The sequence below is a fragment of the Cololabis saira genome, chromosome 13, assembly GCF_033807715.1.
Source record: "Cololabis saira isolate AMF1-May2022 chromosome 13, fColSai1.1, whole genome shotgun sequence".
In the NCBI taxonomy this organism is placed as follows: Eukaryota; Metazoa; Chordata; class Actinopteri; order Beloniformes; family Belonidae; genus Cololabis; species Cololabis saira.
Genome location: NC_084599.1, coordinates 23,621,414 through 23,639,150, shown reverse-complemented (window position 1 = coordinate 23,639,150; position 17,737 = coordinate 23,621,414).

Sequence of the window (17,737 nt, the reverse complement as noted above, 5' to 3'; positions counted from 1 at the left end):
TGGTTGAACGGCCCAACAAACCATCTCCGATCGCGCAGTTTTCTTTACCGAGATCACAAGAAAAGCAGAGCAGTTGCTGTCTTGTTTATTTATCTTTACTCCACCAACTAGAAATATTGAATCACTTTTCTAAGCGAACGGTGCAAACGCAGGCTCAAACAGCAGGTTTGAGCCTGCCCGCCCGCCCCTTTAATCTGATTGGTTTACGAGTAAATCGTCCCCCATGTGAGGTGCGCTCTTATGATTGGCTGAAACAAAGGAAGGTATCTGATTGGCTGCAGATCCCTCCGTGCAAATCCAGCGCAGCTCACAGAAAAAAAACTAAAAAACGTTTGTAAATCAGTTTATATTTGTGTGTGCATCAAAAATAAATTTGTGTATCTTGTCCTACGCACATGTGAATTGTTCTGTGCATTTGTGATTCGGTCTGTGCATTTGTAAATCTTGTCCTGTGCATTTGTGGATCAGCGTGTGCATTTGTGAATTATGAGACTGTTCTAGCTCCATACTTAGAGCTGTAACTCATATTGTAACTAAGGACCACCCTAAGGAAATAAAAAGAGAGAGGTCGGCAGAGTGCGTTTCAGAGCAGTAGGAGATTGTAACTGAATGCATCTCTGTCCTTTCTTCTTGCAAGTAAAAATTTAACCTCTTGTCTTTCCCTCTTTTGTATTTTGTATATTATGTTTTTGATGTTCTAGGTTGTTTGAACCTGACAATTTACAATAATTGGTGGATTGGATTTGGACTTGAGGACCCAATCACGTCAGGAGATTCAAAGTGACTTTATGTTCTTTGGGCCTTTGGGCCACGCCTGGCCCTCACACCACTTGCCACATCCTACGTCAAAGCTAACTTATTGACAGGGGAGGGTGGCAGACAGAAATGCAGCACAACTGGAGGGTTTAGTAAAAGTCTTTATTAAACGCAACCTCACAGCAGGCAATAGAGCAGAGTAAGATGCAGAGCAGAGATCAGTCGTCATGATCGTGATAACGCTCAGAGTGGCAGGAGAGCGAATACCAGAAAACAGCTGGTGTGATCATTGAGCAGATCTAGAAGAGTGTTGTGCCACAAAGGGGGTGCTGGTTCAGTTAATAAAGAGGTATTAATAATTGTCTTACGATAGTTATTAATAATTAATAAAGAAGATGACTTATCACAATATATTATCAAAATGAATCAATCAAAACGGGGCCCCACCTGGCATCAGAAAAACAATAACTGAACAGTAAAATCAGTCTTAAAGTAACCGTTATTCCATACATGCCAGCCTTGCCAGGGGGGGCGTTACAGAATAATGGCACTTTTCCACTAGTACCTACTCAGCGCGCATCGACTCGGCACGCCTCGTCCCGCCTCCACTCGCCTCGTCCCACCTCCACTCGCCTCTGTTAGGTTCCTAAATCATCAACCTACATTAATAACTTAGGAAAAGACACAGAGACTGTTAGAAATGATTTTCAAGGCGCTTCTGCAGAAGGTTGGAGAGAAGTCCTGAGGAGCTTTTAGGGCAACACGGCCCTCCTCTTTAGAGCTCGTCAGGCCTTCTGACAAATTCTCCCTGCAGTCGAGCCCTTTTTATTCAGCAAGGATGACAGGAAAAACCATATTTGCTAAACAATGAACAATTAGAAGAAACAGATGGTCAAACAGATCAGATGATGGTTGAAAAGTCACACTTATGACTTTTCAGTTATCTCTGGTGTGCAGAGCAACAGACATCCTTTTAAGAAATGGTCAAGGGGGTTTTGTTGTCATGAGATGGTCAACTAACCCTTAAAGACAATGAGATGGCTGTCAGTCGACCCCCCTGAGTATCTCCAAGGAAGTGGCTGCCCTGTTATCTGTTTAGAGCATGTGATGGGGGTCTTGAAACTGATGCACCTAAAAACAATGGTTAATTGACCAACGAGGAAGTCAGCAGTTTTAACCTCCTGCGTGTGTCAAAGAATGTCACGAGGATAAACAGGCAGTTTGTGATTCTTCATATCGTTTCATAAGGACAAACCTCAAATCTTTGATTATTCTCACATTTCCCTCCTCTTGTTCATATGAAACTTCACAGTAAATAAAATAAAACACTCCAGTGTCATCGTAAACATACAGGTAATAGTCTAGGCAGAATTTCTGAAAATGTGCTTATTTAAAGTGCTGAAGGCATTTTGTGAATATTTATAATATACAGCATTTCTAGGGGTATTAAGGGGTGCTGAATCCAAATCTGCTGTATATGAAGCTCAAAAATTACCCAAAATGCCTCAAAATTTAGATCCAACATGGCCGCCACCGCCAGGCTGAAATCTATTTTTCAGTATATCTTTTTGACTAAACAAGGTACAAACATGAATTAAATGTACTTTTGTAAGTTTTCCTACATGGGAAATTTGATGCCATATTCAGATTTGAGCTGTAATGTGAAAAAACTGCTTAGATATTGCAAAAATAGTTGTTTTTAACTATGAATAATTACTCAGTTATTATTATTATTATTAGGCTACTTTTACTTACTTTGTATTTTGTTTTGAGGTAAAATTTATCAAATGTGCTGGAATGGAACCTTTGCCATCCCCAATATCACCCCACCCCACCCCCCAAGCTTAGCCTTTCTCACACCTCTCAGAACGGCTGATCAGAAACATGAGACAGCTAACAGGTAAAGTCATGTCCAGTGTATATTTTGATAATTTGACATGTTTTATGTAGTTTAAATAATTGCAGTATATATTTTAGCATTTTTGATCACTAAAAGAAGCCTAACTACCTCATGTTAGTCAGCTAGTTGCTGGGATTAGCTAATGTTAGTGGCTAGCTAACATTACTGGTTCAATGAGCTAGCTAAATTAATACATATTGATGTCTTAGACTTTGCATTCGTATTCTAAGAAAACTCACTCTTTCTTTTAGGTCTGAATTAGTCAATTGGTGACAGAAACCATGGCTGAAGCAATAGATTATACCCAAGAAAGCTTAATGTCCTCGGACCCACAGTTATGCATCATATGCCAGGAAGACAATAAGCAAAATCTCATGACAGTTAGTAAGGATAGCCTCCAGTCAGCTGACACTATAAGACAACTCCGGATGAAATTACATCATGACAATTTCCGAGATGCAACCAATCGACTTACTGAGATACTTCATGGAGACTTGCCTCAGCAATTCTTATGGCATAGGAAATGCCGACCAAAATACATGAATAAACGTGAAATAGAAAGAAAATGGAAGGCAGAATCGAAAAAAGATACCAAACAAAGTTCCTCTGCATCCATCCCAAATCCTCAAAATGTTAGTCTACGGAGCAAAATAGCTCCAATAGATTGGAAGCAGTGTATCTTTTGCCAACAAGATCAGAAAGAAAAACTACATCTCATACAAGAAATGAAAGTCAGCAGCAGAATCCTACAAGCAGCAAAGTGTGATTCATTCTTAAGAGTGCGACTAGCTTGTGTAAATGATCTTATAGCTGCAGAAGGAAGTTATCAAATGACTTGCAAAAACAGATTTGAACGTAGGACCAAACGCATGGAGTCACTTCCGAGCACGGAAATGCCATTAGAGTGGATCTGCCAAGAACTTGAACAATCAGCAAAGCAAGCGGATATTCTGGATCTTGTACATGTGTGGGACCGGTACTCTACACTAGCTAATGAGGCTCAATTAGATATACCATCTAGATTTCTAAGCCGAAGGAACTCCTTCAAGGAACAAATAGCTGATCGTCTTCAGGTCATATACGACTTTGTTGTACTGCATGATCAGCCTCGAAATGAACCTCGTACTGTCTTGGTTCCATCAAAATACCCTAACCCTAACCTTTTTAGCAAAACGACAGTTTAGAGTCCTCAGCATTGCACAGGATCTTATGTACACAGCTAGTGGAGACAAGTTCCTCACAATGCTGAGGACTCTAAGCTGTCGTTTTGCTGTGTTATTATCATAATCTTCAACGTCATCCTCCAGCAGGCGCTGACCACCTAGTAACAAGTTGAGGAACATGTACAGACTGTTGGGTATGCTGTCTATTGCTCTGTTTTCACTGATGTCTATCCCCTCTTGTTTTGGATGTGAGATCATATCTCTTCGGATCTGCAATGCCACATGGACCATGTTCAGGAACATATCTTGATCCTTATGTTTGAATGTAGGAATGACTGTATGAATATTGGAGGTGTCATCTTTCACCATTGCTGATACTGGAATGTGCCGGTATTTTGATGGAACCAAGACAGTACGAGGTTCATTTCGAGGCTGATCATGCAGTACAACAAAGTCGTATATGCCCTGAAGACGATCAGCTATTTGTTCCTTGAAGGAGTTCCTTCGGCTTAGAAATCTAGATGGTATATCTAATTGAGCCTCATTAGCTAGTGTAGAGTACCGGTCCCACACATGTACAAGATCCAGAATATCCGCTTGCTTTGCTGATTGTTCAAGTTCTTGGCAGATCCACTCTAATGGCATTTCCGTGCTCGGAAGTGACTCCATTCGTTTGGTCCTACGTTCAAATCTGTTTTTGCAAGTCATGTGATAACTTCCTTCTGCAGCTATAAGATCATTTACACAAGCTAGTCGCACTCTTAAGAATGAATCACACTTTGCTGCTTGTAGGATTCTGCTGCTGACTTTCATTTCTTGTATGAGATGTAGTTTTTCTTTCTGATCTTGTTGGCAAGAGATACACTGCTTCCAATCTATTGGAGCTATTTTGCTCCGTAGACTAACATTTTGCGGAGTTGGGGTGGATGCAGAGGAACTTTGTTTGGTATCTTTTTTCGATTCTGCCTTCAATTTTCTTTCTATTTCACGTTCATTCATGTATTTTGGTCGGCATTTCCTATGCCATAAGAATTGCTGAGGCAAGTCTCCATGAAGTATCTCAGTAAGTCGATTGGTTGCATCTCGGAAATTGTCATGATGTAATTTCATCCGGAGTTGTCTTATAGTGTCAGCTGACTGGAGGCTATCCTTACTAACTGTCATGAGATTTTGCTTATTGTCTTCCTGGCATATGATGCATAACTGTGGGTCCGAGGACATTAAGCTTTCTTGAGTATAATCTATTGCTTCAGCCATGGTTTCTGTCACCAATTGACTAATTCAGACCTAAAAGAAAGAGTGAGTTTTCTTAGAATACGAATGCAAAGTCTAAGACATCGATATGTATTAATTTAGCTAGCTCATTGAACCAGTAATGTTAGCTGGCCACTAACATTAGCTAATCCCAGCAACTAGCTGACTAACATGAGGTAGTTAGGCTTCTTTTAGTGATCAAAAATGCTAAAATATATACTGCAATTATTTAAACTACATAAAACATGTCAAATTATCAAAATATACACTGGACATGACTTTACCTGTTAGCTGTCTCATGTTTCTGATCAGCCGTTCTGAGAGGTGTGAGAAAGGCTAAGCTTGGGGGGTGGGGTGGGGTGATATTGGGGATGGCAAAGGTTCCATTCCAGCACATTTGATAAATTTTACCTCAAAACAAAATACAAAGTAAGTAAAAGTAGCCTAATAATAATAATAATAACTGAGTAATTATTCGTAGTTAAAAACAACTATTTTTGCAATATCTAAGCAGTTTTTTCACATTACAGCTCAAATCTGAATATGGCATCAAATTGCCCATGTAGGAAAACTTACAAAAGTACATTTAATTCATGTTTGTACCTTGTTTAGTCAAAAAGATATACTGAAAAATAGATTTCAGCCTGGCGGTGGCGGCCATGTTGGATCTCAATTTTGAGGCATTTTGGGTAATTTTTGAGCTTCATATACAGCAGATTTGGATTCAGCACCCCTTAATACCCCTAGAAATGTTGTCAGTTATAAATATTCGCAAAATGCCTTCGGGGTTCTGATTTTGTGAAAATTGACCCTGTCTATAATGAAAACACAGAGAAGTACAAAGACAGTAATAGTCGGAATCTGAATCGTAATCTCAGTCATTATGTCAGCATGACTCAGTAATGAAAAAGTCTCTTCCATTCCTCGGACTCCTCTCCTAGTTTGTTGTCGCAAGTCGGTTTGGCTAGTCTTCTTCTTCAGGCCGTGCTGGTGAGATAGGCATCAGATGATTTCTTCAGCGGGCAAAGGTTTTGATACCGCCCGACTTCTCTGCACTACTCAAGCCTGGAACGTTTCTCCGCTAGCTTTCACTGCAACCGGTGAACGCAGTAGATCATTCAGCAGCCTCTACTGCTGTTGGTGTCCTGATCTTGGACAGCAAAAGGCTTTCACCACTCGACTCAGGATCTGGTCGCCCATTTCCAGCAGTTCCTGCTTAGGAGAAGGAGAGAGGAAGAAAACAGCAGCCCACAAGAATTCTAAACATTCTCATGTACTGTTCGACTAATGGCCTGGCATTCAGGCCATGGCTTTCCTGAGCCTTAACTTAACAGGCCATTAGTTCACTCCAAGAATGAAATCCATATGAACAACTTCAAATGGATAGGTCCTTTCATGTTGTATCTGCAACATGTCGGAAAGCTCCTACTAAAGATTTTAAAGGGTAATTAGTATTTAATCCTCATGATGTACCATATGTACACCACTCACCTGTCTCAAACTCTGTCTTCTCAATATCAGATCACTAACCAATAAGGCCCTTCTCATCTCTGATCTCATCACCGACAAAACTCTGGACATTCTCTGCCTCACAGAAACGTGGCAACAGCCGAATTATTTCACCCAGTTAAATGCAACCACCCCTTTTTTTTTTCCTTTTTTAGTAAACCCCGCGCCATTGGGAGGGGGGGGGGGCCTGGCTCTCATCTACCGTAAAAACACAAAAGTCACTGCTCTCACTGTCCCCCAACACTCCTCCTTTGAATGCCTAGCCGTAAAACTCTGAGGACCCAAACCCATCATCATTGTCACCATCTACAGACCACCAAAACCCTCCGCTGTTTTCCTTACTGAATTCTCATCACTGTTAACATCTGTATGCACAATGTCCCCTACTGTTATCCTCCATGGCGACTTCAACATTCATATTGACGACCCATCCTGCACCCTGGCAAACGACTTCACATCACTCCTGAACTGCCTTGGTATCACACAACACGTCAACCTACCAACACATAACAAAGGTCACATTCTCGATTTAATCTGCTGCACAGACATAACTCCCGCCAACCTCACTATCATGGACTTCCCCATCTCGGACCACAAAGCCATACTTTATGACATCCATACCAAACTGCACAAAATCAAAGAACAACGGATCATCTCCTTCAGGAACATCAAACACATCAACCCCACAGATCTCTCTACCCTTATCAGCTCCTTCCCCAATCCCCCCTCATCCTCCTCCCCTGCTGACCTGGTAAACCACTACAACAACTGTCTCTCCACCTCCCTCACTGCCCTGGCTCCACTGAAAACCCGCTCAGTTTCATTTACCCACTCCGCCCCCTGGTTCACCCCCGACCTCCACCAGCTCAAAACCACAGGCCGTCGACTGGAGCGACTCTACAAAAAGACCGGACTCACTGTGCACAACCAAATGTACTCCGACCACCTCCACCACTACAAAAATGCACTTAATACTGCCAAATCATCATATTACTCCAACCTCATTAACTCTGCCACAGGAAACAATAGAGTCCTTTTCTCAACTGTCAACCACTTACTTCAGCCTCCAAAAACCCTCCCTCCAGACATCTCCACAGACCAGTGCACCGCCTTCCTGGACTTCTTCAGCTCCAAAATAAACATCATTCACCATCAACTGGCCTCAACACGCACTCCCACAAATGACCCACCCTGGATAACTACCACCAACCAACCTCTCTCCAGCTCTCTCACCAATTTCACTCCGGTATCAGAACACACCATCTCAGAACTCATTCGTAAAGCCAAAACCACCACCTGTCAGCTTGATCCCCTCCCCACCTTGCTTGTCAAAGCATGTCTGCCATCCATTTCCCCCATGATTACTGAAATAATTAACTCTTCCCTCACCACTGGAACTGTTCCCCCAATCCTCAAACTAGCTGCCATCACACCCACCCTAAAAAAACCCGGTGCAGACCCATCCGACCTCAATCATTACAGGCCCATCTCCAACCTTCCCTTCATCTCCAAAACTCTGGAAAGGGTGGTTGCAGCACAATTACAGTCCCACCTCAATTCAAATAACCTCCACGAACCCTTCCAATCCGGTTTCCGCCCCAATCACAGCACTGAAACAGCCCTGGTTAAAATCACCAACGACCTCCTCCATGCAGCTGACTCCGGCCTACTCACCATCCTCATCCTCCTGGACCTCAGCGCAGCTTTCGACACCATTTCTCACCCAATACTTCTGGACCGCCTGGCTGGCATTGGGATCACTGGTGTTGCACTCTCCTGGCTTTCATCATACCTCACTGACCGTCAACAGTTTGTCCAACTACGGAACCATAAATCTGGGTGCACGGGTGTCACAATGGGTGTCCCCCAGGGGTCAGTATTGGGTCCACTTCTCTTCACCATCTACCTCCTACCCCTAGGTTCAATTCTCCGTCACCATAGGGTCCATTTTCCCACTTACGCCGATGACACTCAGATATATATCTCCTCCAACCCCACCGCTGCCATTCCTCCCACTTCCCTCACCACCTGCCTACACGACATCAATACCTGGATGAGCAATAACTTCTTAAAACTCAACGGCAATAAAACTGAGGCTCTTCTCATGGGCTCCAAATCCACCCTCACCAAGTCACAACCCTCTCCCGCCCTTCCCATCATCATCGACGGCTTTCCGGTACCCTTTTCCCCCCACGTCAAGAGCGTCAGCGTCATTTTGGACAGCACACTTTCATTTGCACCTCACATTCACAACATCACCCGGACTGCATTCTTTCACCTCCGCAACATCTCCAGACTCCGTCCAGCACTGTCCCAATCCAGCACAGAAATCCTGGTCCACTCATTCATCACATCCCGTATTGATTACTGCAACGCCCTCCTCACTGGCCTCCCAACCAAACTCACCGACAAACTGCAACTCATACAGAACTCGGCCGCCCGGATCATCACCCGCACCAAGTCATCTGATCACATCACCCCCGTCCTCATCCAACTCCACTGGCTCCCAGTCCAATACTGTATCATTTACAAAAACCTCCTCCTTACCCACAAAGCCCTTCACAACCTAGCCCCCACTTACCTCTGTGACCTATTGCAAGATTACACCCCCTCCCGCACCCTCCGCTCAACCTCTGCTGGACTCCTTTACACTCCCACCTCACACCTTAGCACCATGGGTGCCCGAGCTTTCAGCTGCTCGGCACCCAGACTCTGGAACTCCCTCCCCCCACACATAAAACAAATACACTCCATCACCACATTCAAAACACAACTCAAAACCCACCTGTTCAAACTTGCCCATTCACTATAACCGGACATCACGCACTACTTCCCACCAGTTTGTTTGTCTACTGTTATATTATTTGTCTTGTTGCTTGTATGGATGTTTATTGTATTTTTAATTGTATTTCTTGTGTTTTTATTCTGTAAGGTGACCTTGGGTGTCGTGAAAGGCGCCTCCAAATAAAATGAATTATTATTATTATTATTATTATGTACCCTTACTCCCTCCTGTTGAGCCATAGAAACTCCCTATGGCTCAACTTAGCCACCAGGGGGAACAACTTCCTTGGAAGCACCAGTTTGCTGCGCTCCTGACAAAGGCCTTCTGAAGTTACAGTAGCTAGTTGCAGTAGCACCTTCATTTAGCCAAATGCTTTTCTCTCTTTGTAAGAGCATTGTTTCGAATGTCAACAGGGGATAGAGGGGGTCAGGACTGCCTGAGTCCTGACTCCTCCCCAGATAAGTGGCCCTCCCACTTTTTGACCTCTGCATCCTGGCAAGTCGGCAGGTCTGACCCTCTAGGGACAAGAAGGTCTCTATGTCCTTCAGATCCCCCCTCCCATCACCAGATTAGAAGGGGCAAAACCCTGTTAAATTCTGTCTTCTACCTGAGTCAAGGACCACAGAATTTCTCATTTCAAAACTTTCTTATTTCAACCCAAGTGGGTTATGGTCTCATTAAAGTAACACCACACAAACTGTCAGTGCAGCAACTCTCCTGCAACGTAAACAGTAGTCTTCAGTGAACTTATATATATATATATATATATATATATATATATATATATATATATATATAAACAATAAGTAATTGTCACAAAACGTCGGACTGAAAGGAGGCATTCTATCAAATAATGCCTTCTCAACTGTTGTTGAGCTATATTTTCCCCAAATCAAAAGAAATGCCAGAAAATTGTCTCCAGATGAATCATATAGTCTTCAGGAGATTCTTAATCTTCTGTTTTCATGCTGCAACGCAAATGCATGCTCTTTTATGAAGACTTATAGAAGTCTTAAGAAAATTGTGGGATAAATCCCTATGCGTAAACTACACATAGACAAAAACCCACTAAACGTTAAGCACACACTTCAGATCATCTATATGTGGGTTTGTGTGTTAGTGCATATGTGTAAATTACTTCTCCTCAAACTAAACTAAGCAAACTCAATTGGTGCATTTCAAATTAACTCCCAAACTAAATGGTAACAACACTGATCACAAATGTACACATTTTCAGTGTGAATAGGCTAGTATGCACTCAGGGCCCGATTTACTAAAGGTTTGCGTGTCGTGTGCAAACTTGACAGCACCCGCAAACCAAAGTGCCAGCTGATCTACTAACAGCGTGCAAAGAGGACTGCATCTCTGAAATGCGCAAAATTGCACACGCAATTCAGTTAGTACTTTTGCCCTGATGAATAATCAATATGGGGCGTACCCGCCAGAAATCCTAAATACTGGGAGGGGAAGCTGCAAATTGCTCCATTTACCACGCGCAATGAGATTTACCAAGCCTGAAAGTAATTGCGCGTATTGTGATTGCGTCTGTATTTAATACGTTCGAAAGGAAGGTGCTAATCTGCTGCTGCTGTTATTGTGGCAAGGAGGCGACATCCAAAATCAAAGAATATGCAGAGAGAGAGTCTTTATTCTGCTGCATGCTATTTTAAAAATGGTTGCACAAGTTTTATTAAAGGCCACTTTTTCTTTAGTTCTCCGCCTTATATCTTGCAACCTTCTTTTAATGTGCCCCCCTCCACTCGCCCACAAGCAGGCCAAGCCTTTGTGCCAAACTTTGTATTTTATTGATTATTTATCTTATTGAACGTGAAATCATCCTTCGTAAATTAATTTAATTAAAACTCGTGCTTATTAATCACAAAACACAGGTTAAACATCATGACCAAATCCGCTCCGACCCGCTGTGTCAGGATCAGCGCAGAGACTGCAGCTTCGCCTGAATTATGGTTCTGCGTTGGTGTGACGCGGAACCATAAATCAGCCTTTAGTGTGCGCTCTGTGCGCTGTTCTGAACACTTCTCTTCTCTTCTTGCCATATGATGGTCCCGTCTGTCACACATTTACTGTCAGTGTTTGCTATATAATATATAATATTTGCAATATACTGTGGACATCTGAATAAAAACTTAACTCATAAATAGATGTGGCCCGTTTTTCTATTTCTTATTTTTGATCTGTGCCTAAAATTGAAATATGAAAAACCAGACGTTTTTCCGTTTTTTGTGTTACCAACTGCATTTATTCTATCGCAGGTTTTCTCCGATATTGTGTTTCTTTTGGTAATGTTTAAATTTATTTGCTGTAGTTCATGAATGTGTTTATTTGCCTCTTCCACTAATATCTCTAACTCCAACTCGTCAAATTTCATTTTGCGCTTGTGACTTGTGACTGTGCATTCCATCCAGACTCCATGGCGCAGAGTTTGCGCTCGCAAACCTTAAGACACGCAACACCCCATTTAAATACTGCTGTTTGCACCTGTTATCAATTGCGCACGCAATCTTAGTTGATCACCCGCAAACCACACGCAAACAGCACGCGCAAACTTTTTCAGTGCACACGCAATTTAGTACTCTTTATTTAGGATCTTAGTAAATCGGGCCCTCAGAGTTCTTCTTTTCTAAAAAGATTGTTCAACGGGTTTGTTTCTCCTCCATACAACCCTTTCTGTTTAAAATATCACTGACATGCAAATGACAGTAGGCTCATGAACAGCCTCACTCCACTGTATTCTAAAAATACAGCGGTGCTCACTTTACGGGACGAAACCCATCCTCTGAAGCTGTCAATCATCAGTAGTGATTTCACAACAAACAGAGTAAGGACAAATGATTGATTTGTTTCACATTCATGTCACAGTCAACCCAATAATTTCATCTCATACTCACAAATGGCAAGAATCACATTTCCATACAATCCAAGTCAAATACAGTATTACAAAAGTAATCTGCAAATTAAATGATGAATTAACCCAATTTGAAACTTCTATGATTCTATGCCTTCATTCAGGACTTAGAATGATAGAACAAACTATATTTCTCCATTTCTACGTCTCCTCCATAAGGAGAGCTTGTCACTTCTCAGCCCGCAGCCACTCGTAAACCGGAGCGTGCTTTCACACACACACTCTCTGCAGCTTGTCACACACACAGACACACAGACTTGGATCATGCTGCAGCCTGAGAGACAGTGTCTCTCACACACACACACACACACACACACACACACACACACACACACACACACACACACACACACACACACACACACACACACACACACACACACACACACAGAGAGAGAGCTGCAGCTTGTCACACACACACACACACACACACACACACACACACACACACACACACACACACACACACACACACACACACACAGAGTCACACCCTGCTGCAGCCCGCACTTCTCCCCAACTTCACGCTTTCTTTACCTTTTTCTGTCTCTTTCCAATTCCCCATCAAAACCATATATTTTTTAACATTCTTTTACAGGTTCGCAACTCTTCTTGCTTTTTTCTTTCTCTCTGCTGTGACGTACTCGATTGCGCAACACATTTGTTTGTGTCGGCGCTGATGAGAAATCAGCTGGAGCCGCGAATGAGAGTAAAACAGAGCACCTGGTAGATCTGATCGTTCCTTATCGCCTGTCTACATCCCTTTTTAATTCTCTCCTCAGCCACCAGGTTTATGAACATCTGCACCTCAGAGTTGGATCACCAAACAGACGTTTGCCCTACCATTGTCTGTCGGATAAAATCACCGTGAGCCGCTTGCGCTGATTCCCGCTTCCTGATTCAAACGTCTGACGGCCCCGCCCTCCAACCAATCGGTAGCGTGTATTGTGATGACGTCAGATGCAGGGCCGACTCAGCACGCTTAGAACCTCTGCAGAATAGGTACAGAAAAAGTACCTACTCGGCCAGCCTCTACCCGCCTCGGCCCGTAGTGGAGAAGCGCAAGACGGGGGCGAGGCGACTAGAGGTACTAGTGGAAAAGCGCCATAACAGTGAAGGAAGGAGTCCGATACAGACCTTTGCAACCAGCAGCCGTAACCAATATGTTTAAAATAAACATTCAAATTAATCAGAATGTTTTTACACAAGTGTTAAAAGATAGAAGATAGATAAAGATAGAAACAACACTTGTGATAAATTCTGATGGCTAAACTTCACATTAACAACAACTAACTAAACATTAAACACAAACTTCAGATCATGTACGTGTGTGTGTGTGTGTGTGTGTGTGTGTGTGTGTGAGAGAAAGCGGACACACGGGCTTTTCAAAACTGCAGAGGAAGGTTTCTTTACCCAGTGATAAATGAAAGTATCGGAGGCCTGATGGCCATGATACTAACTTGTCCGCGTGGGTTAGTAAGGAGGGGAGGAAAGCTGGCGTAATCTCTCACCACCGTTCTACTGTTTCCCACTCAGGAACCAGTCTGTGGAGCTAAATCCACCACACTCGCTTTAAGCTTTTGACAGGGAAACAGGAGCACGAACCGCTTCGGTAGTGAGGGAACACGTTATATGGATCCACTTACAGTATATTAACACAAACGTAACGATATAATAATACAAACGTAACGACCGTCGGTCTGTGTGAGAGATCGTCGGCGAATTACACAGTAATAAGCAAAACAACAGAAAACACCTGTGGAAGGTGGAAGAAACCATAATGACAGATGTGCAGGCAGGTGAGTGAGACAGGTGAATGTGAAAGACAGGTATGGAGGTGGAGTGGATGTGGCAGTTATGAAACTTGGGTCATATCTGGCTCATACATGAAATGTGTGTCACACTTCATGAATTTTAGAGGACTTCCTATAAACACATTCCTTACCAGTGCAATAACTGGACCAAATGTCTGTTAATTCTTTTTACATTCATCCATTAAGTTTGCTCTGCTGGGTGTTTTTAAGTTTTTCATGAAAACAAAAACATCCTCTGGTTCTTATTAAGTCTTGCATTTAGGTCAACCTCAGACGAACAATATGACACATTATAGAGTTTCATATTTTACAAAGACTACCTTAAAATACAGAAACATTGTGTGAAACACTAAGAACAACACATGATTTAATAAAACAACCTTTAGCAGCAATAACTCAAAGTAAATGTTTTCTGCATGATGTCAGACAGACATCTAATTTACATGAGTGCTTTTAGCAATATTAATAGTATTTAAAAAATATATATTTACACTTAATTTTCTCCCAATCATAAAGATCACAAAACATCAGCAGCTGAAATGTTTGGTTTCCACTCTTTATAGGTGATCATTCAACATCTTCAGGTGGTTGAAATTCACAAATCAAATATTCTTGTAAAGCCTCCCGATCATTGGGCATGAACAGCAATTAGGATTGAAATGATGACAGTATTTGGCTTCATATAGAGCTGTTATTTTGCAGAGCGAATGAGTGGCTGTTGAAATCTTCCTTGTTGTTCCTCAGTTCGTGTTGGACGGGAACGTGTCTAGAGGGGCTGCTTGATTCTTCAGCATCTTCAGTCTTCTTCTTTAGTTTGATTGAGCTTGAGATCAAATTTTACAAACAATAAGTTGGAAACCATAGTTGAACATGTTAAAAATGACCAGTCGTGTGGAAAAGAAAGTGCACTCTCTTTCAAAAAATTTCAAAGAATCCTCTGGCCCTTGCCAGGAATCACAACTGGATTGCTATAACATTAGATGACATATACCTTAAGTAGAAAGTAAAAGTAAAACAAAAGTTAATATAGTCATTTACACAATTGTGAAGCATAACCATATGTGAATGAACAAGGTAGGCCCCGGTCCTACCTTGCAGACCCTTTCCTGTTGGACGGTACAGTAAGTTTAGTCTCTAAAGTGTGTGTTATTGTAGATCTACTATTGTAGATCTACTATTTTTGTTCCAGGCTCCCTCCACCCAAACCAGTGTCTCCCCGCTCCATGCAATGGAAATTTTGATCAGAGCAAGGGCTTCTTGGCACAATGTGAGTTACTTTTTACTCATCAGCCTTCAAGATGCTCTTCTGATGGGTCGAAGATTGCCCTGGTCATGTCCTTGTTGGTCGACGACGCCCTCAGCTGGGCTATTGCCGCAGTAGGGAACAACCCAGCCTTTGCCATCAACTATAGTCAATTCAAGAGTGAGTTTCAAGCAGTATTTGATCACCCTGCAGACGGCCAAGACGCTTCGAGCCGTTTGCTAGCTATCCGCCAGGGGTCACGTTCTGTGGCCCAGTATACACTGCAGTGTTGCATCCTTGCGGCGGAGAGCCGTTGGAATGACCACGCCCTGCTGAGTGCATATCGCAAAGGTCTGAATGGTTCCATGAAAGATCTTATTGTCCGTGACAGTCCAACGACCCTCAACAAGCTTGTATCCCTGGCGCTCAAGATGGACACCCGACTCCAGGAGCGCCGTGCCGACAAACGCATGCCCAGCCGCTCTGCTTCAGTGTCCCATGGTGCGTTTTCTTCTACGGCAAGTCCAAACCCCCATTCACTCATGCCTCCCTTTACTACGTCCGGGCCTCCCATCATGAGTCACGACGGGAGCAGATTTCCATAGGTCGGCCTCCGCTGTTGAAACCACGCCCACAACTAACTCCTCCGGCTGGAGCTCCGCCATTGTTCAGAAGCGGTGACTGCTTCCACAGCGAGGGACAGTTTTTGAATCGACATTTACCCTCATAAAAGGATCAGTAGCAACAGCACGGACCCGGCAACTGCACACGAGTCAGCGGTAAGTGACGTTATTTTTTTTATGTTATTTATATTTGTCTACAAGTATGATCTTTGCATGGGCTAAGTATTTAGCTTAGCTCCGGAGCACCGGAGCTGCTCACGGAGCTGCCGGAGCTGCTCACCGTGCTCCCGGTGGCCCCGGTGGCTCCAGTGTTCCCTAACGGAGCCACTCACTCGTTAGGTAACACCGGAGCTCTATTAATAATACATTTTTCTTCTGTTTATGGTTTCAGATCTTCCAAGCAATGCACCTGACGCTGTTTAACGACACCTTCAATTAAATCTTCCTGTGTGAAGACGAGGTGACCCGGTCAGGTAACTAAAGGCTGATTTATGGTTCCGCGTTACACCAACGCAGAGCCTACGGCGTAGGGTACGCGTCGATTTAACGCAGAACCGTAAATCAGGCTTTAAGATCCTTTTACACCGTCTAACTGAATGCGAGCGTCCGACTATCGCGTCGAGCTGCGTGACATGGGACGCTCTCTGTCCACACTGAAACCGTTAAACTCGCGACCAGTAGGACAGTCCAATACAAAAAAAATAAAGCAATGGAATTTATTTTGTCGCAGAATCTCCCTCGCATGGGACACGCTTTGTGTACGCAGCCGGCTCTTCAGCCCGGAGCGAGGCTTTGTTCCCTCCCCTGCTACACGTCATTCAAGCAGCCAATCAGCACAGAGCCTCATTATCATAGCCTCCCCTCCCCTCAGGATTCAACCCAGTCTCATATAAAAACGTACCCTGGCTACGTTGGTCCAAAGTGCAAAAACGTAGAGGGGTTACAATATTAGCCCTTGAAATGTATAACTGTTACATTTTTCTAGCGCTTGAAATGTATAACTGTTACATTTTTCTGCCTATTCGTTTTGCGTCCAAGTCACGTGACTTTTAAGATTCTGGCCGTGATACCAACAAACACGGTGGACATTTTTCATTTTTTAGTGAAAAAAATCTATATTTTGAGTTAGTTTCTGCATAGAAATGCGTTTTGATTACATTTCTAGCAATATATAAATGTAGATAATCTCTTGCTTGCTCGTGGTCGCAACGTTTTTTTCAGATTTCGTCAGAATAATGTAAAACTGGAACGTTTTAATAACGTGAAATGGTTACATTTTTGGTTGCTGGACACGCTGGGAAACAAATCAATATTTTGAGTTAGTTTCTGCATAGAAATGCGTTTTGATTACATTTCTAGCAATACATATTTCACTTTCATAATATTCACTCAGTAAATGTATATAATCTCTTGCTTGCTCGTGGTTGCAAGGTTTTTTCAGATCTCGTCAGAATAATGTAAAACTGGAACGTTTTAATAACGTGAAATGGTTACATTTTTGGTTGCTGGACAGTGCTGTGAAAAAAATCAATATTTTGAGTTAGTTTCTGCATAGAAATGCGTTTTGATTATATTTCTAGCAATACATATTTCACTTTCATAATATTCACTCAATAAATGTACATAATCTCTTGCTTGCTCTGGTTGCAAGGTTTTTTCAGATCTCGTCAGAATAATGTAAAACTGGAACTTTTTAATAACGTGAAATCGTTACATTTTTGGTTGCTGGACAGTGCTGTGAAAAAAAAATCAATATCTTGAGTT